Consider the following 22,194-nt stretch of genomic DNA (forward strand, 5'->3'; position numbering starts at 1 on the left):
CCAATATTGTAGTCTCACCACGAAATCTTGGTGCTAATAAATGTTAAAGTTATCGAACGTTATTTAGGCTAAGATCGTAAAACGTCCAATAAAATTGTAAGGTATACGCAAAGGCATAACTTTATAAGGTTACGGTTTTTATATTATTGACGGCCGATTGGCGCAGTGGGCAGCGATCTGCTTACTGAGTGTAAGGCTGCGGTCTGTGGGTTCGATTCCCACACCTGGAAAACGTTTTTGTTCAGCGTCTGGGTATTTATCTGTATAATATTCATAAAAAATATTCATAAGTCATCTTAGTACCCATAACACCAGCTCTGCTTACTTTGGGGCTTGATGGCGATGTGTGTATTGTCGTAGTATATTTATTTATTTATTTATTAATGTTTCGTTATTGTCATACATTTTTGTTATTAACACTTATCATTGAAAAACAGAAGACTGTCTATATAGTGTATTGTAAAACATTAATATTATAGTAGTAGTCCCCGGACGATCTTTGTCACAAAAAGCTAAAAAATTCTACTACTGCTTGCCGCGGATCAAACACAATAAAGAGAGGGCGTAGTGTAAACCACTGGGCTACTAGGTACCGCAAGATTATTGATGTCGTAAAAATAAAACAAACCACTCAAGTGTTTACACCCGGTACCGTCTCCTTCCAACTCCAAGTGTCCTTTTTAAAAAACACTCATTACTTTTATCTCCGTAATGGACTCAAGGCGCTGACATAATTTCAAAAAGTTAATACTCACTCGCGAAGATTACATTTGGAAACGTTTCCGCTGATAGCGGCAGCCTTCCGAAAACATTTTACACATTTAATACTGAGTCATCGACCTCGTGCGTACAGTCGGCTTCTCATTTGTCGTGTATTTAACAATCAAGTTTAATAGTACTTATGTTATCATCATCATGAAACCACTACCGGCCCACTACAGAGCAAAGGTCTTCTCTCAGAATTAGAAGGGTTTAGATTTGTAGACTTCACATGACCATGAGAACGTTATGGAGAACTCACAGGCATGCATATTTCCTCACGATGATTTCCTTCACCGTTAAAGTAAGTGATATTTAAATTGCTTAAATTAAAAACGCACATAACTCTGTAAAGTTCGGAAGCCTCGAACTTGGTCTGCACGAAAGGAAAGCCGAAGTCTTCCACACTAGGCTATCACCGCTTCTTCTTTAATAAGTTCATAAAGATATCTTCATTGGGTTTTTCTATAGTAAGCTCTTCACAAGACTCACTTGTATAATATCTTATTTTATCCAGACGTTTAGCAAGGTACGCTGCACTGTATCTCCCGTCCTTTTATAGGTTTAGTTTTATAAATTTTTTACTAGCGCGCTAAATTTGTATCTCCAGTAGGTTACTTTTATGGTTAAGGTTTAGTTTTATATTTCTTTACTAGAGCGCAAATTTTAAATTTATATAAATCCATATATAATTTCAGACCCACAAAATTGAGCCTGCGTTACTTAAATTGGGTTGAACTGTTTTTTAATAGTTTAAGAGTTTACGAAATGTTATCACTGCATAGGTCCATGTAGCTGACTGTACATCAGCGAACAAAAACGATACATTTGGTCACAATTAATGTAGTGATTGTCTGCTCGCCTCCGGCCGCAGAACAATCGCGTTAATTGGATTTACTTCAAGCCGACTTTGACTTTGACTTATAACAAAGTCACTGTTTAAAGGGAACTCCATTGATGGAAGTAAAGGTCAGAGGTTTTGACCACCATGACGCAGCCTCGGTGGTGTCCACGGAGTATCCGCGTTCGATTCCCGACTCGATCTAACTTGAATGCTAAACCTTTGTACATATCTATAAACTTATCTTAACGGGCAGGTCTTAAAATAGTGTATTATTCATTAAGCTTAATTTGCTTTACTCCGCGAAAAGCAGGAGAATCTATATGGTGTCATTTAAAATTTCTTCAATCTGTATACTCCTCACCAAACAGATCTTCGGCAATGTCAAAGTCAAAGTCAAAGTTAAAAATATCTTTATTCAAGTAGGCCAATAGGTGGCACTTTTGATGCGTACATTACATGAGAATTAAACAATAGTGAAATGATGGCAATAACCATATTCGTAAACTTAAAAGTAAAGCTACCAGGATTCCAAACGCGTTCTGGTCTAAGAAGAAGCCCACAACAAACTCAGCCGGGTGTTTTTTTTGTTATCACCATCTCACATTGTCATTTACAATTATTGTAACTGTTTAATACCATCTACGCACGTTTCGCTCCGACACCGGAGCATCCTCAGGAGATGTTGACTTTATAATGAATAATTGTTAAGAATTATGACAAGTTAAGAAATTAACTTAACAATAATTCATTGTAAAGAAGTTAAGATTTTTGTCGTTTCATGCTATTTTCCTGTCGTGTACATAACATGGTAAGAAACCCAGTGCACGCCAGTGCTAACAGTTAAGCTACCATTACAGAAAAAAAAACACCTCTTTTAGGCTGCATATTTAGTATACCTACTTAGTATATCTCCTCCATCAGATAAGAACGTCAAGTGCAAACTTGTCAAAATTAAACGAAGGTGCGTTTCATCACGGTTTCGTAAAAACTTTAAGTTAATAAAAATAAACCTTTCAACACGAGATCGCAAAAATGCTATAGCACCGTCCAATCAATATTATGCGGCTGACATTAACAATCGATCTTTGTTTATCTCCACTCTTCTTTTTATTGGATAACCGTTTACAACTTGACACTTGCGAAAACACCTGGTATGGGACGATTCAAATACAAATTCAAAATTTATTTATTCATGTAGGCCTCACACATGAAGCGTTTATACATATATGTTTACATAATTGTAAAGGGATGGTGAAAACTTCTTTCGACAACTTAAACCTAAAGCTAGGAGGTTTCCAAACGCGCCCTGGTCTAAATAGAGCACACAGCAAACTTATCCGGGTATTTTTTTTTTGTTATCACCATCTCACAGTAAATTAATATAAAGCTATGAAGTTAGAGAAATTCACACTCAAGCTTTTTTATCGTTTAAGTAATCCTTAATATTATAATAGGATTTTTCTGTAAGCTTACGTTTTCTATAAACTTTGAACTTATTGAGAGACATCTCAAAGATTTCATTTGGTAATTTGTTATAAAATAATACAAATTTTGTGTAGCCTAGCACAACTAATTTATTTTTGCTTTAAATATTTATATTGTTCAGTCCATTTTCTTTTACAATTTTGTTATATTTTTATGGACATAAATTTAACGATGCGATGTTTGACAATCTTCCTGCCGCGCGTTTGTCTTTCAATAATAAGTATGGAGCTTTTCTAGGTATTTGATAAATCAATAAACAAAAACCGACAAAAACAAAAAAAAAAAAATAATTATCAGGATTCGAACCGGGTTCTTCTTTTGTTTCGGGAACGCCCGATTTCCTACCCGAGCTATTATAACCTTGTAGATGGTGGCGAAATTTACCTTCGTATTCTAATGACTTTGTAGCAGTTTTCATTGCCTGAAAATATGGTTCAAACGACGTTTTCTAAAAGTTAAACCTAGCTACATCTATTTATCGCCCCACGGAACCCCGCATATAAAATTTCATTATAATCGTAAGAAAGAATTGATCGTTTAAAGATATTATATATGAGACAGATAGACAGATAATACCATAGATTAAAGAACATACAGAAACCATGTATACGACTAATATTGAAACATCAAAAACCACTCCACTTTAGTAGTGTTTCTCGAACAAACGGTTAGTAACTTCAAAACATTTCGCAGTTGACAGTAATTATTTTACTTCTAATGTTCTACCATAAAATGAGAAAATTGGAAAAAGTTAGCTACATTCGGTTGTTAAGTGAGACATGCGCGGGACGTTTTTACTGTTTTTGGACACAATGCACTGCATACAATAAACGCCGAATGAGGATTCTGTATGTTCTTACCTCCGTGGAGGATTTCATTAACAATATCCATATTTCGTTAGTAACAATTACTTAATTTATTATGAAAATTAAGCTTAGTTTGCTAAAGAGTACTTTTCGCGGAGTATAGCAAATTAAGCTTAATTTTCATAACATATCATGGATATCCGCAAAGTAAAGCCTGCTTCTATTAAATTACTTAATATCTATGTTACCTACTTATGCTCCCCGTGAGCTAACGTGAGCATCATTCCATGCGCCTCAGAGAGAACTATCATGTCTACAAGCCAATGTACCGGCAATTATAAGCGGAAGGTCACAGGCTCGATCTCCGGTAGCGGAATTAGGGAGTTTATAATAAAAATGTATTTTTTATTAACAATACTTATATATGAATTAAATAAACGATGATAGTCATAACTATTTCGACAAATAGTTGCAAAAATTATATGCAATAGCGCCATCCAATCAATATTTATTCGTTTGACATTAAGAATCGATGTTTTTTTGAACTTTTTCAATCCTTACTTATTTCGTATGAATACTTAAGGCTCTGTCTTCAGCTTCCGGAGCTTCTAAATTCAAATTGAGAATTAAAACCGTAATGTAATTATGTATGTAATCAGACCTCTTATAGTTTCCTGTAGCCTTAGTACTTTTTAAGTTAGCCATTGACTGCAATCTCACCTGGTGATAAGTGATGATGCAGTCTAAGATGGTAGGAGTATAGGTAACTAGCCACGGCCGAAGCGTCCATCATTTGTTATTTGACGTCGGATTGGCGCAGTGGGCAGCGACCCTGCTTTTTGAGTTTAACGCCGTGGGTTCGATTCCCATGACTGGAAGTGTTTGTGTGATGAAAATTAATGGTTTTCAGTGTCTGGGTGTTTATCTGTGTATAAGTATTTGTGTATATTATTCATTTAAATATTCATCAGTCATATAAGTACCTATAAAACAAGCTACGCTTACTTTGGGACTAGAAGGTGATGTGTGTATGGTCGTAGTATATTTATTTATTTATTATTCAATGGATGGTGTCTGTTATGTGCTACGAAGTTCATCTATTAATATACATAAGTAAGAAAGAAAGAAAAAAAATACATTTATTCATTATTTATTCATTTAAGTGAGAATGTAAGTTTTTCGAAATTAGTCACCATGCATATTGTACTGTGTACACCATGAATGTGTAGCAAAGTGATTTCGAACTTCTCACCAACGGAGCCTTAACTTACTAAAAATGCGGGTTAACTGTGAAAACGCCCACTCAGCCCTTGCTCTATTATCTTTACAATCTACTCGGACAGTTGATCGGCAACTCTTCACCTACGACTTTTATTGCTTTCGCATATTTTATTACTTATGAGTATAATGCTGATCACATATAAACACACCATACGTTACAAGCTACTCGTGCCGCAAAACCGTACGCAACGAGGCAACATTTTGCATTTTTCATTATTAAAAATGCAAAAGTTATCAAAATGAGTCCACTGAAATATGTGAAATCGCGAGGAAATCGGTATGCCTAAGAGTTCTATAATATTCTCAAAGGTGTATAGTGTTATGAGCGTGGTGGACTACGGCTTTTATTCCTTTTCATTGTGTGAGGAGACCCGTGCCATGTAGTCGGTTAAAGATTTGCACCGTTCAAGTAATACAAAAATAAAGCAGTTGGCAAACGTCAGTTGTTGTTTTTAAACAAACAATCCAAATAGTGCAATCGGTGTAAATCGCAAGATTTTTATTTCTTCTTAGGGTAGGGAATTTTCTGCTTAGCGAAGGTGGACAATCAACTTTATATTATCCGTTCAATTATTTGCAAAGCTAAAATGGTATTTTCTTTATAACCGAATTAAAATATTTTTCATCATCAACCCGGTCCACTACATTGCATGGTTCTCCCGCAATGAGAAATTTTTAGACCGTAGCATTGCCCAGTGCGTATTGGTGGACTTCACACGCCTTTGAGTATATTATGGAGAATTCTCAGACATGCAGGTTTCCTCACGATCTTTCCTTCACCGTTGAAGCAAGTGATATTTTAATTACTTAAAACGCGCAGAAAAGTTAGAGGTGCGTGCTGGGACCCCAACTCGGCCCTCCGAAAGTAAAGCCGAAGTCCTAACAACTGGGCTACCGCCGCTTCGAAATTTATTTATTTAAGCCTAATGGAAATTAGCTTTACAGTATTGAAAAATGAGACTTTTGCGATGCGTGTTGTTAAGATGTGCGATCAGCATTTAGCGCGTAGTCGACGACCTACGAGTTTTATTGCTCTCGTATATTTTATTAGCTGTAAGTGTGACGGGAGAGAAATAACAATGGGTTAGTAATGAATTGACGAAATATACCTACGCAGTTAGTTAACCTGCGATTTGGTTCGCATACGATTACATCTGCCTTGTTGGTCTTGATTGCGACCCGCGTGGACCTAGATTCGATTTACGGGTTGAGCCACAGGTTTTGAGGCAAGGTAGTTTTCCAAATTTTATACAAAGCCCACAGATACAATAAAAATTTATGTATTTAGCTCGAGGTGACTATTATGTCACTTGCTTCAAAGGTGAAAGAAAACATCGTGAGGAAACCTGCATGCATGAGAGTTCTCCATAATGCTCTCAACGGTGTGTGGAGTCCACTAAACCGCACTGGGCCAGCGTGGTGGACTACGGCCCCCCTTCTCAACGGTGTGTGGTGGACTACGGCTTTAACCCCTTCTCATTGTGGGAGGTGACCCGTGCTCTGTAGTGGGCCGGTAATGAGTTGATATGATGATGATCAATTTTTAACAAATAAATAAGTAACCAGGTACACTTATGCATTAATAAGTGATTTTAAAAATATCCAGTATATATTGATTAACTACTTAAGGCTACAACGGGTAGATCTGTCCTCCGTCCTTGCAGACCTGCCGGGGACAGAGTCCGTCTGATTCTCAGTGTAGCGTGAATCATAAGACTGCGCAGGAAACGCTCATAACGACATGGTGTGGCAACAGACATAAGCACCGCCACCTACCGCCGCATTTCCTCCAATTGTCCGATCTGTCACAACCCGTCTGTCAAGTAGGCTGCGTCCGGCTAGGGGTACTCTTATCGCTTATTAGGGTCATCGCAGTTTTGGGTTAAAATTACAAAATTGCGGAAAATTTCACTAAGTACAACCAATTGTAAATTTTATTTTTTCGGATTGTAAACGGTTACCTTTGCGGTGGTTGTGGGGATCAAAGTCAAAGTCAAAGTCAAAAATATATTTATTCAAGTTGGCCCGTAGATGGCACTTTTAATGTGTACATTAAATGAGAAATGTTTACACGGTAGTGAAGTTATGGCGTTAACCATATTCGTAAACTTAAAACTAAAGCTACGAGGGTTCCATACGCGCCCTTGTCTAAGAAAAAGCCCACAACCAACTTAGCCGGGAAATCTTCCCGAGTTATACTTCTTTTGGCGCCTTAGGGAAAAATTATGAGAGTAATGATTATTATTTTAAAAATACGAGGGTTCCAAACACGCCCTGGTCTAAGAAGAGCCCACAACAAGCTTAGCCAGGTTAAGAACTAAGAAATGCAATCAAGGAGGTGCGTTCATGCGGAGGTGGTTGAAGACAGCAATAACTTAGGTTTAGTCTAGTTTTAGTCAATTTTGTAGATCGAGAACTAACGCTTTGGTATGACAAATGAAATTTCGTAAAGTCGCTAAAATGTGCGTGGGGTGGCAATGAAATATGCTTAAAACTTGCCAGGCGTTGACATTTTGTTTATTTACAACTAGTAATGTGGTAATACTAAGTATGTTGATTTCATCTTTAGATAACGTCGAGTACTTCCGACATAGTTTTTTTTTTTTTGGCACAGGGGTTTTTGTTGTGCTAGACTTCTTAAGAAATTAAATAATATACTGCTTAACGGTAACAATCTGCACGTGATGCGATAACTTGGTTATATATTATAAGCATCAATTGGGTGCGAGGATAAGTACACTTTACCTATAAGAAGGAGAGAGACTAGCCCGTTCAGAGTTAAGTATTTTATCTACGAAAAAGAGTCAACAACCAAACGAAATATCCTTTTAAAGAAAATAAGTATCATTGATTTGACGGAGATATAGCAAAGCCGAAAAACGACAATCCTTCTATCAGCATGCAATCCTTAAAGGCAGCCTATCAAAAGTTCTTTTATTATTTGTATCGGAGACTGTTTAGAATATATAATTTATTATCATCTGCCTTCTTTAACCCTGGTCTGGTAGAAACAATAATTTGACGGCCGATTGACGCAGTTTTCAGCGTACCTGCTTTCTGAGTCCAAGGCCGTGGGTTCGATTCCAACTGCTGGAAAATCTTGTGCGATGAGCATCAAAGCTTTTCAGTGTCTGGGTGTTTATATGAATATTCTAAGTAATTATGTTTATTATTCATAAAAATATCCAGCAGTCATCTTAGTATCCATAACACAAGCTACGCTTACTTTGGGGCTAGATGCCGATGTTTGTATTGTCGTAGTATATTTAGCTTAAAGAAAAGTCCTATTATAGTATAAAGGACTACGTAATGTATAAAAAAGCTTGGGGTGTGAATGATAGCTTTAACCAGGTTGCTCTTCTAATAATTTTAAATGACAATATGAGATAGTGATAACAAAAAATAAAACATCCGGCTAAGTTTGTTGTGGGCTTCTTCTTAGACCAGGACGCGCTTAGAACCCTCGTAGCTTTAGTTTTAATTTAACTTTATTATGATGTCTGGGATCACCCAATTACATGGTACCAGCGCGCAACGCTATGTCGAACAAATCTCGAATGTTTGTGACCTGCGCGGTAACTCATGAACGGCGTAAAATATTGTGGCAGATCAGCCGATATACCGCGCTATGAATATTACCATCTATTGTGAGCGGCGTTATAAATGGCGCTTCAGTGCTGAGTTATGGCCGCCCCGCCACGGTGACGTGGACAAATCTAATAGATTACAGCCCGAATAAGGGCTATAGTAGGTAGTATAAGAATTACTAAGTACAGAGCGGAATTTCCTTTGTGCGAACCCTAAATGCCGCGGCATAAAAACTTCTCTCCCCCGCGACCCATATACCCCGCTGTCGCCCACAGATTTAGCCAGGGTTGTCACCTAATAGAGTTTTTTTCGATCGGGGTTTCAAAATATTTGTAACGAAACTTTGAAACATATTTTATTATCATCATCATATCAGCCTATTATCGGCCCACTACAGGGCACGGGTTAAGGCTGTAGTCCACCACGCTGGCCCCATGGAAAGGCTGGCGGATTGGTGGAACTACATATTTTATACTTTAAGCAAATTTTTAACCTCACAGTCTTATAAGTTCAAACGGTTTATCTCTCCTTAAGTTCGTTTAAATTAATAGATCAAAGTGAAATCTTTGTGAAATCGTCTTCTTTCCGAAAATAGTTCTATTATAGGGGTGTCTCGGTTGGTATAGCAATTTCTCAGAATAGGTAAGTCTAGGCTGTCCATACATCCCATAGAATGAATTAAAGTATCTACTTAGAGACAATGTCAAGCTTTTTTAGGGGTATATTAATTTATTATTTACCAAAAAACCAGTAAAGTCCGGTCTAACCTATGCTTTAGTTAAATCAGGTGTTGCCCGATTCAAATGAACAAATAGTTGCCATTATGAAATTAGCCGTTGGAATAAGCTAACCCGTCCCGGGATTAAATTACACAATCCGCAATCTTGACAACTTCTACAATAGCGGAATTTAGTTGCCTACTGCGGAATTAAGGAATTCCTAGAACTTTTGTGTAACTATACTTCATTAACTGTCATGTATCAAGTTCTGAGTCGACTTGTGCAGTCGATATTTTTATTTGTCCGATGGCAAGATAGCTTTTGTAAGTAACAGAGTTTTTTGTGACAGAACTTGTCCAGGAAAATACTTGATGGGCTATAGTTGCCGGTGTTATTGATGATCTCCCTCGCGCATTGGTGAACGCTGTGGCGTTAAGTTTGAGGGCCCAGTTTCGATTTCCGACAGGGCCATTTGAGAACTCTGAATTTGCACAGGTTTCGGCTGGTGGAAGGCTGGTTACCACGGTACTTTTAAATATGTCAGATATAACAATATTATAGATATAAAAAAAAATTCGTAATGCCGAGACAAAGAATAATTATTTTAACATTGATTTGTTATGACTTACTTATTTACACAACAAGTTATGCCTTGAATGAAATCTCAACTGGTTGTAAGTGTTCATGCAGTCGAAGATGGTAGCGGGCTAACGTGTTGGGGAGTATGGCAGCTATATTGAACCAATACCTCCGATCAGTTTCATACCGGAAGTCGTTAAGCTGCGTTTTACCGGTAGTACGGTAGCTAGTACTCCCAACAGACAAAAAATGTGTATACTTGTGTGTGTGTATATAATATGTGTGTACATTATGGTTGCGAATCGCTCCTTGTATATCTTTAAAAACAGCTCTCACGTTACGCCGACCCAGCGTTCTGTCACGCTGGCGCTGTAATAACAAGCGTCAAGCGCAAAGGTCGCTACGTCGCGCGCCGCTCTCCGTGGGAATGCATGCCAATTATATAAGGTCACGGGTTATCGGCGACAAACATGCCGCGGTAAGGCGACCACGGGTTTACACGATCACAGTCCATGGATTTTAGTTTTTGGATGCCATGTTTTAGCTAGTATCAAATGATAACTAAAAGTAATAAACTTAGATATGAATTATTAAAACTTCACGTTTAAGAATTAATCGACTGTGAGATGGTGATAACAACAAAAAACCGGGCAGGGCGTGATTGAAACCCTTGTAGATTTTATTAGGGTTTGACGGAGTTTTTGGAGGAATTATCAATTTTATAAAATAAAAAGGTATGTAAAAGTTTTTGGAACCGACAGGATTTGAACCCGCGAATCTCTGGTAATCGCGGCCTGTAGATCAAAACTGCAATGTATCCTACTAGATGGCGCTACCGTCGCTATAAGACTGATATAAAAGGCATCACCTAGCTTTAGTTCTTATTAAACATATGTAGTTATAACCACCGCCTCACAATAATATAAAAATACTACATGAGGTAGGAACGCTTCATAGGTGCCGTTGAAAGGCCATCCCAATGAACAATTTTTGGATTTCAATTTGTTTTATTTGAAAATCTATTCCCTTATTTGAAATGTCTGACTTACCTACTTTATTCTGATTTATAACCAAACCCTCATATGTAACAATATCGATGTAACTAACATCCCGGGTAAATTTCGAAAAATGCTGAAGGTAGGTACTTTTAGCAAAAAATTTGTATATCTTTATAAATACTAAAGTTACACGCTATTTTCATTCAAATCTTAAAAATTGGGGCTTCTTCCTGGTAGTTCCTTCTACCTGGACTGGTATAAAATGCTTTCTTTAAGTTATCCATACAAATTAAAAATGCGAAAGTGTTTTTTAGTTTGTTTGTCCTTGTTTAACGTCTTAACTAAGCAACCAATCAGCATGTTTGCTGGCATAAAAGGCATAGATTTAGGGTATAAAAGGACAGAGGATAAATAACATACACTTCCTTATTCCCGATTAACCAACGGTTCCCACGGGATCTGTGCGATCGATAACTTAGATCACGCGAATCCCTTCGTACCCAAATTAAAAAAATAGGTATACTTACAGTAGCCTCGCAATATATTTCTTCTGATCTTTATTCAACAAAACATAAGTAATTATAAACAATAAGTCGATATAAACAGTCGACTAACTAGAAACGGACATAAATTAGTGATATCTGCATATCGTCTGAGAAAAGTACAGAAACCCTTTGTGGGGGTGGGTATACGCTTTTATAACGTGATACCGAAGGTAGATCTACCTTTACCTAAGTTTAAACAATTTATTAAAACACATTTAACAAATCGTGGTTACTACACGGCTACAATTCCCTAACGACAAGGCTGCTTGGAAGCAGGCCACTCCGCTCTCATCTCTCACAAAACAGAAAAATTCTAAAGATTGTGAAACTTTAAAATGATGTTGGAAAAGAGCAATCTGCTGAGTTTCTTGCCGGCTCTTCTCAGTGGAACCTGCCTTCCGAACCGGTGGTAGAGTCACTACAAACAGACTGACTTGACGTTTCAAAAGTGCTTTTTAATTAGGCCTACTTGAAATAAATGAATTTTTAGCTAATTGTAAATAATTGTAAAAATATATAATAAAAACAAGCAAACAATGAAACATCAAACGGTCCCATAAAGCAGATCCGCGTGGACGCCGCTTCAATCACAGCGATCACGAGTCTCCGGCGGCGATCTACAAAGTAATTGCGGTGCGCGTAATGCGAGGACGCACAGGGCTGCCGACTGAAGATCTGTTCCTTATCATCAGCTTATTAACGACATTATTACGTTGTGGAATTATTTCCCCCTCTTGATTGATTTGGGATTTTTGTCATAAAATTGATAATGTTACAATGTTGTTTATTTTAATAAGAATTAATACTGCCATACTAATGAAACCCACTTCTTTTTCTACCGGCGGCGCGGTATTATTATTGGTGGATTATACTAGCTTATTTAGACACTAGCTGTTGCCCGCGACTTCGTTTGCGTTTGATTTTGTTTTTTGATGTGGCATTAAATTTAGTTGTAGTTCTATTAAAAATTAAAGTATTCAGTATCGCTAAGCCTTAAATGGGGGGTTTGCTGCTGTCCGCTGAGGAGTTCTGTCCTCCATCTCCAACCACATTCAGATCTACACAATGTTTGGACAAAATTAAACACATATTATAACCTCTATAGTACAAAAATAATTATTTAAATCGGTTATAATTTGACGGAGTTATGGTGTAAAATCGTCAAACACTCATCCCCCCTCCCACAGGAACCGAGTTTAATGTCGGGATAAAATGTATCCCATATTACTTCTTACACTACCAAGAATATGTGTACAATGAGGATCGGTTAAGTAGTTTTTGCATGAAAGCAAACAAACTTAGATTGACATTTATAATATTAGTTGGGATAATTACACGTAGAGACTTATTCACTAAGAATATCAGTATTTATATGGAATTCACTTAGTGATCCCAATGCTGTGATGAACATAATATGTTGTAAATATTTTATATTAATATTTGGATAAACGCTACTTTCTCAGTGCCATATTAAACTTTATTAAATGTATTTTTTTTTCATTTTGTATTTACTGCTACTAACAACGGGCGGTTTGTAGCAGTAAGTATTAAATATAACACACATCGCCATCTAGTCCCAAATTAAGCGTAGCTTGTGTTATGTTTACTACAATATGGATATAGATGAATAATATACATAAATACTTTTAAATACAGCTAAACACCCAGAAACTGAAAAACATTCATGTATATCACACAAACATTTTTCGGTTGTGGGAATCGAACCCATGGACTCAGAAAGCAGGGTTGCTGCCCACTGCGCCAATCGACCGTCAAATACATATTATATAGACTAAAACATACTGTATACAGGAGTGAATCGCTGGATGTCAGAGGCACAAACCGTGATTTGTAGAAATCCCTCCAAAAAAAACCAGCTGTGTAAAGTCTGTGATGTTTGGTTGTTTTGAGTTAAAAAAGCAATTAAACACAACTAGACGGCCGATTGGCGCAGTTTGCAGCGAACCTGCTTTCTGAACCCAAGGCCGTGGGTTCGATTCCCACTACCGGAAAATATTTGTGTGATGAGCATGAATGTTTTTCAGTGTCCGGGTGTTTATATGTATATTCAAAATTGTATGTATATTATTGATAAAAAATATTCATTCAGTCATCTTAGTACCTTTATAGGCACAAGCTAAGCTTAAATTGGGGCTAGATGGCGATGTGTGTATTGTCGTAGTGTATTTATTTATTTATTTATTTATTAGACAAAAAGGCAAATACTTTACTAATCATCATAATATCAACCTATTACTGGCCCTCTCCAGGGCACGGATCTCCTCCCGCAATGAGAAGGGTTTAAGGTCGTAGTCCACCACGCTAGACCGAGGAATTCACACGCCATTTTACAATATTATGGAGAACTTTCCGACAATATATGCAGTGGCGTGCACTTCATACATGCACAAAAGCGCTGCATACCCTAAAATTGAAATATAGCCCGTATAAGAGGAGGATTCTTACCATTTTATGCAATTTTCCTGCTGTATGCATACTAATAAGAAACGTGTGCACGCCACTGAATGTATGATACGATGTATTCCTTCATTGCACCATTGCTGCAAGTGATATTTGAATAACTTAAATCGCACATAAGTTAGTAGTTGGAGGTGCGTGGGATTCGAACTCGGCCCCCGAAGTCCAAGTACTAACCACTGGGCTATCAATACAATACTTTATTGCTGGCCCTAAATAATTGAAGTGGTCCGTAACCTATTAATGTGTTTATCCTCTGGTGAACTTGGCTGCACTCTTCACGCTCGTGTAATTATTGCACAGAGGTTGACAGGCGATTACGAGATGAGTTCAATCCGACAACTTAGTCTTTAAATAACAATAAATAACTAGGTATGTAATAGTAGTCTGTTCAACAAGGAGGGAAAAGCAATGTCTTACGTTACGGGCGGCGGAATAATTCCCAAGGCGAGGGTTTTTGATTTCGTTTTGGAATCGTGAGTGTAGCGAGGATTTTAGGGGCGCCCAAAACGAAGGTAGCTTGAACCCTGAGTAAGAATACTCTACTTTACACACCTCGCGAAGCAATAAAATCAAGTTGTGAAGGGATTTTTTTAGCAATGAATTATGGTTCGCGGTGAGTGACAAGGACTTCATCATACGTTTGAGCGAGATAGCAATATTAGAATGAACAGATTTACCCAGATACGCCGTACGCGATGTTCCTTTTTCATATGATAAAAGTCCCTAGGGATTCCAGTACCACATTACTTATCCGCTATATAATAAGGCATTGTAGAGCGAGTGGTGTGAAAATTATAATTTACCTACCTACCAAGTTTTAACCGACAAAAATGAAACTGAACGATTTCGGCAGCGGTGGTCAATCTCCAGATAGATTTTCCAACTACGCGGGAGTTGTTATACTCGTAGTGCGCTGGACCGCCAACGTAACGTGCTCTCCGAGGCACGTGAGTGAAACACCGCCAATTTCCACACTACTGGCTTGTAACAAGAATTTCTTGGTAGAAAAACCCAACCCAACCCGGTGATATAATGTTATATACTCGTAAATTATCAAAATTAAGCTTAATTTGCTATACTCCGCGAAAAGCAGGAGAATCTGTGTGGTGTAATTTATTGCTTTTCGCGGAGTATAGCAAATTAAGCTTAATTTTGATAATATATCATGGATTTCCGCAAAGTAACGCCTGCTTCTATCCAATATATACTCGTAATATTCATCGAATCACAAAATATTCACATAAGTTAATCTATTAGGGCTTCGTAACTAATCAGTACCTACACAATATTTTATTGATGTTTGTATGTATGTATGTATGATTGTCCACGGTTGTCTCCGAAAATTAAAATCGGATTTTGACCGTTCCTTTTTCTTAGCTTACATTTAACTTCAACTTAGTAAGTACTACTAAGGTAGTGCATCTTTTATGAAAGTAGTTTTCAAAATTCGAATGTTAGTGTTATATGTAAGTGCAAATACCTGTGTAATTAAGCGCCAAAATTCTATGCTGAACTTGTGTTTGGGATCATGAAGTCCATTGATTTTCGTTTGAAATATTTATTGTTAAAGGCGAGTAGTAACAGTAGGTAAAATTATATGACATTCATTTATGACAAATGATAACAACTGTTTTGTTCTTAACAAAACGATAGTGTACAAATAACCAGCTGAATGAAACAAAGTGGAGTAACCAATACAGTTATTTCGACACGCTTTACAGATGCGATGGTGGTGTAATGGTCAGCATAGTTGCCTTCCAAGCAGTTGATCCGGGTTCGATTCCCGGCCATCGCACTCTTTTTACTTTTTTGTTTTTTTTTTCATTTAATTTATTTATTTATTTTGTACTTTTAATATTTTTTTTAATATCCAGGTATCTTATCCTATTTCAAAGTTTCCTTTGTAGTTTCCTTTGAACAAAATTCTTGATATCATTCGACTGAGCTATATGTATTTTAAGTTTTCATGTTTTAATCATACGGCAACCGACCTTACCTGCATACGTTTTTAAAAGTACTGATGTATTAAGGTTGCGCTCACCGCACATTTCCCATACAATGGTTCGTTAAAATATTATATTGATTAGTTCCTTATATTAACGCTATGCTGATTATCAATGCAAATAAATTTTATTATTATTATTTATTAAAGGAGTTGAAAGTAGTACTTCGGGTAGAAGCAAATCGTTTTTTCTACAGGATTGCAAGCTAGCGGGTCACCCGATAATAAGTTATTGCCACAGAAAATAAACATTAACAGCACCGAAGTATTGTCAATTTGGTGCTACCTTTTGAGATATTTTTTTATTCATACCTTAAATAACTCAATAATAAAAAACACATCGCTATCTAGTCCCAAAGTAAGCGTAGCTTGTGTTATGTGTACTTAGATGAGTGATTATTTTTTTTATGAATAATATACATAAATACTTATAATATACATATATATAACACCAAGACACTGAAAATATTCATGTTCATCACCCAAACAATTTCCAGTTGTGGGAACCGAACCCACGGCCTCGGCCTTAGCAGGGTGCTCGCCCACTGCGCGAATCGGCCGTCTAAATGTTGTGCATGTTGCGTGAGTTATTGACACTGAGAATGGAAGGGCACACTATCTTGTCAGCTATTATAGAAATAGCACGCATTTTGCCACTGCCGCACGCTATTAGAAGCACTTCGCTAGCGCACTCTTAAAAGAAGTTCTTCATAACGTGGTATTTTAATACACCTGTACATACTGCCCTCATATTGTTGCATTATTTTTACTGATAGCTGTAATGCTTCATTGGAATATTGGCATATGGTATTAATTGTTTCTTGTTAACACGCTCGAAATTGCAATGTCAGCAAACCTACTCTAATTATGTACCTACCCATCAGTATGTAACTTTTCAGGTAAGTGAATATATTCTTAAGAAAACAATAAACTACATAATGACTATCTATCACGAATCCTTCATCAACACACATCGATTTAGCGGACGTTATTTCCTTTTCCGACTCACCTCGCTCTGCTCAAACTGGTAATACGCTTGATAAAGTTTGACATGTAGTAACTTACGACCTTGTTTTTATTTACTGTCATGACTCACATACTATAATGAACCCGGCGTATCGGTTACTCGTAAAAAATACTACGGTTTGACTCGACTCAACACACGTTGCGTAGCGTTTTGACGCATCGGGTGCTGTCTAAAGAAGTGTATATTGATGGGGCTTAGATAGTCAAAAAATTTGCTTTGAATTTTGAATTATAATTTACTATACTGTCAATAATTTACTTTTAAGAGTGTGACATTTATTTTACCGAATGTAAAGAAGGTTAATAAAAACATCACTAAAAATGGAAGATTCCTCAGTTCTTCTGGCATGACCTTAGATTGTAAGCTTCAGTGGTTTTCCCATATAGATACACTAGCAGGTAAACTAAGCTCGGCTGCCTACACCGTCAGGAAAATTGGACAAATTACCTACTGACGTAGAAACAGCATGACTTGTTTACTTTGCGTACTTTTGCGTACTTTCATAGCATGATGTCTTATTATTGAATTAACAAATTTTGAATTTTGATTGTATTGAAAAAACCGTTTTCTATAAACGCCCGCGACGCGACAACATGTTTTTTTTAGTTTTTTAAATTCGAATGCTGTTTAAGCAATTTAAGGTGCATTGCATACATCAATAAAAACATGCTGGCTTAGTCACGCAACATCAATGAGATTGCAGTCAAACACTTACATGTGATCAAACACAAGACAACAAATCGTAAATGGGCATCCAGCTAGATATTAATAACATCAGGAAGTTGCCAGCTTCAATTAGACTCGCTTGTGCGACGACAAATAGGCGTACCTGCTCGCCGGCGTATACGGAATCGCCAAATACGGCGATCTATGATCAACTAATGGGCATAATCATCAAGATTCCGTCTCAAGGCAATGCCAATATCCGCCCTAAATGGTCACGGTACCATGCTCGAGGCTGTTTGGAGTTCCGTCGAATCCTTTTACCAGAATTTGACGAGGAGGTCCCGTCATCTGAGAAAAAACATTTCAGTTATGAAATCTAAACCAAAGTAGCTATGGTAAACTAGAAAAAAGAGCAGTAAAAGAGATTTCGATATCTGATCCTTAGGGATTACAAACTCCAGAATTGACCTTAATTTCTGGGTTACCGTTATCTGGAAATTAAAGTCGGCTGTAAAAACAAAACGCTATGAAAGATAAAAAGCAGAGAATACCATTGAAATAACAATATTTTGTGTAAAAAACAATAGATAGAGAGGAATGAAACAGGACTGATTTTACTGTTGAAACTTAACACAATCGAGGATAGGTTCAGGGCTGCAGTTTTAATATCTGAACGTATAAATAAACCTGTTTTTATTTAAAACTTGGTTATCAAAGAGTTAAGTTTTGAAGCCCTTAAGCCATCAGGGAAATATTATCATTAGATTTGGGCTGGCGAACATTCATGAGTTTAAACATTCTCATAAAAAAATTACCACTTTGAAGCGGAGTTTGGTAATTACTCGGAATGGATTTAACAGGCCATAAGTTTTTCTAATCGTAGACATATTAATTTCTCATGCATCAAGTAGTCTCTGTTCTGGTGACTTCAAGTTATTAGATTTAGATTATTTTTAGATAAAGAACTCTTACAGAAATTCTGTATCAAATATTCTGGTGTTTTCACTTTGGTACTTAATAGGATCTTTAGAATAACATCAAACACTTATACGAACCTTTTACGATAATTTAATGAATTATTCAAATATAAAATTCAAGGCGATTCGGAAAAAGCGCATCATTATAATCTCATCAAGCATAATGACCTTAGTTATGCATTATTAAGAATTCCACATAAACCAAATAAATAAGTTATTAATAACTTAAGTGGTATGAATTAGGTTAGGCTTTTACTTTTCCACTAAATTATTATAGACAATAAAACAAATATTTTAACCGCCTCATCCAATTATGCGCTGAACAATCAGGTGGTCCCTGATATTTAATAATATTTTACGAAATGAGTACAAACTAAAACATTCGCACGACTTATTTACATAATAATTTGTGAAGAGCATGACTGAGACTGACATTACATAGCATGACAGTAAAAAGCGTTGGAAACCGATTGTTTAAACGCTACTTCAAATTGTTTTATTGCTTTTGCTCATTCTTTTAGTTTCTTAAGATTATATCTCGAAACTTTTGCTTGCAACTTTGCATTATTTCTGCTTACTAACTCCCTGACAAATAAAGAAGATTGAATTGTGTAACATAGATTACACGTGGTTAAGCATTTTATGAATTCTTACAAATCACAAATATCTTCTCAGATAACTTAGTCGTCTACTATTACGTTTATTTTCTACAAAAGGAATGAATACAACATCTAACCATGGTCGTGTCGAACACGATGCTAGGCCATTTTTATCTTTCCTAGAAACAGTAAAAGGACTATTTAGTTGTGCATCCGGGTCTATCTCTGGCGAGCTCGCTGCGTGAGAAACGACTTCGTTTATTAATTTAAGTTCTTGCCTCATATTTTAATCATGAGACCTACATATTTCATGATGATAACTGCGTTCACTATCTGTGTGGCGAGATAAGTAAATTGGAATGACAAATGGTTGATTCGTGTACAAAATTGTTTTTGTACATTTATTTTATCGACGATCACAACCGTGATAAGGCCAAAAATGGCTAAATAAATGCAGATTATTCGTTGTCGCACGTTGATGTCGCAGTATTAATTCGTTGCATTCATCACCATGAAGTCACATTAAAGGGTATTCTTCCGCGTCGCTCGGGTTATCGGAATCGTAAATCTGTTGGTAGTGTGAATTTTTATGAGTCAGTCACCCCTGTTAGTAGGAAGGCTTGCGACCTTGCGTGTCGAGTGTCCGGCCTCGGCTGACACGGGGCGGCGCACTCCAGCCCTTATATGGCAGAATTCGCGCCTGCGCGCGCCGCTTGATGGCTTCCAGGTCACGTGGCACATTAATTGCATCTAAATTTTCACATTTATTGCCGTCAAGTAGGAAATTGTTTACGTGCCAGCCTTTGCCCTTGTCACATACATTCTTAGTGACTTAAAGGTTTGATAATCGACGGTCGTGTGCTGCGCAATTATACTTATATTCAATTAGTGGACGTTTCTGACATTCTGACCACTTTTGGGGCTTAACCTTTTTCAAGGAGCTAGCGCAAATAGTTCGTTGGTCGTATAGTGTATATCAATACAATCACTGCCAGGTTTTTGATTCAATAACTTATTAGGAATATTCCATAGTGAATAATGAGCTTACAATAAAACAAACTGCTTGAGGGATTTAAAATATGTGGAGATTCCGATTCTTTTTGACCACTATTTTACATGTTACAAATGAAATAAAAAACGTCGTGTACTTATGTAGTACATGGTTTAGTTCTTGATCTTTGGCGTATAAAAATCTTTTCAAAAATTTTATCATTCTACGTTTAAAAGACGAAAAAAAGGACTTTAATAATAGAAAAAAAAAGTATTTAATACGTTGAAAATTTTATTATAACCCATTATCTAGGTTTCACTCAACTTTAACATTTGAGATTTTTGGACAATTGAATCAATTAAATCACCGGAATGAGCATGCAAACTTTGACCTTTTTTTGAAAAACTAAAATGTTGACTATAGCTAACCTTACGGTGTGCGCGCGCGCATCGTAAAAAATTAATGTCATCAATTTTCCCTAACGCGCCAAAAGAAGCATAACTTGAAAAATACAATATGATAGACATCTCATCATCTTAGGGACGTAAACCCTCGGGGTATTAAAGAGGTGAATAAACTTTAAAACGTTTAGCAACTCTCAAAACATATCATTATGTAAAAAATATGTGTATGCCGCAATAAAAATAAAGGTAATTGATAGCATAACAATGAGTTTAGATCAATAGATTATAGGGAACAATACACGTGCCATCAGATGTTTAGATGCCCATGGGACATGTCAATCTTTGCGATCTTTACAATGATTTATTTGATGTCCAATTTGCTGTGGCCACCATTTGTTGCTATTGTTCAGTTGATTTTGAAATAAATGATGTAGGACTGCTACTTGAGTTTACAAAGGTTGTATTAAGAGCCGATTGATTTATATCTTTTGTTGTTTTGATCTGTTCATAATCGGACAATACACCACACACTTTTATTTAACTGTATAGAAACTGAATCAAATTGGCCATAGTTCATACATCTTTTCCCCGTGATTAAGATAGTGTATATTCAAAAACTTAATTAGCACTGATTCGACAAAAGCCCAGAACAAACACAGCCGTGTAAAATCAAGTCAAATCTTTATTTATTCAAACGAGACTTTTAGTAAGTCACATTTTTATTATAGTGATAAGATGGTGATAACTGCATTCGTAAACTTAAAAGTAAAGTTGTGTCGGTACCAAACGCGCCCTGCTCTAAAATAAGCCCATCGCAATTTTGGTAACGAGTAGTTCATGTAGTGTGTATTGATTTTGATTTTACTATCGCACATCTTCACTTAAAAAACATTTAAGTGTTAAAGCAATAATTTATACAAAAGATTTTTTAATCTTAATTTTATCCTTAATATATACTAAAATAGGTTACACAATAAGATGTACTTGTTTAAAGATCTTTGCAGTTAAACTCGCAACTAATTATCAAAAAAAAAACACACGAAGAGATGATTCAACGTCTTGTGAATGACACAGATAATAAATAATTTATTACTTATTTTTGTGCAGAGGTCAAACATGTGAACAAGTGTATAGATCATATAATTTCAATCTATCTCAATCAATGACGAAATGTTTTCAATGACACTAATAATGCACCTTGAATGATCATGTTCTTAGCTTTGCTTCTTTAAACTACTCGTACAGAGAGTACAAATATTTCATCACTTTAGCGTTGTAGAAATAGAAATACATATGTTAGATACGAGACTAACTAACGGAACTGCTTTACTGTACTTATATCATTGTTGACTTAACCATGTTGTATAATGCGAATGTGTTTTAGCGTTAAACGTTTGTTGTTATCTGATCAGGTGCATTTTCAGTCATGGCCTCCATTCCAGC

General features: G+C 36.5%; 1 protein-coding gene and 1 non-coding gene across 3 annotated transcripts in view; both read left to right on the plus strand.

Annotated features, from left to right (window-relative positions):
- Positions 1–22,194, plus strand: part of LOC120628206 (GAS2-like protein pickled eggs) — a 197,665-nt gene that overhangs the window by 146,787 nt on the left and 28,684 nt on the right. The gene's annotated exons all lie outside the window — the stretch shown is intronic.
- On the plus strand, positions 15,809–15,880 carry Trnag-ucc. Its single transcript has one exon. It is a non-coding gene; the product is annotated as a tRNA-Gly (tRNA).

Source organism: Pararge aegeria, chromosome 12 (genome assembly GCF_905163445.1).
Source record: "Pararge aegeria chromosome 12, ilParAegt1.1, whole genome shotgun sequence".
NCBI lineage: Eukaryota > Metazoa > Arthropoda > Insecta > Lepidoptera > Nymphalidae > Pararge > Pararge aegeria.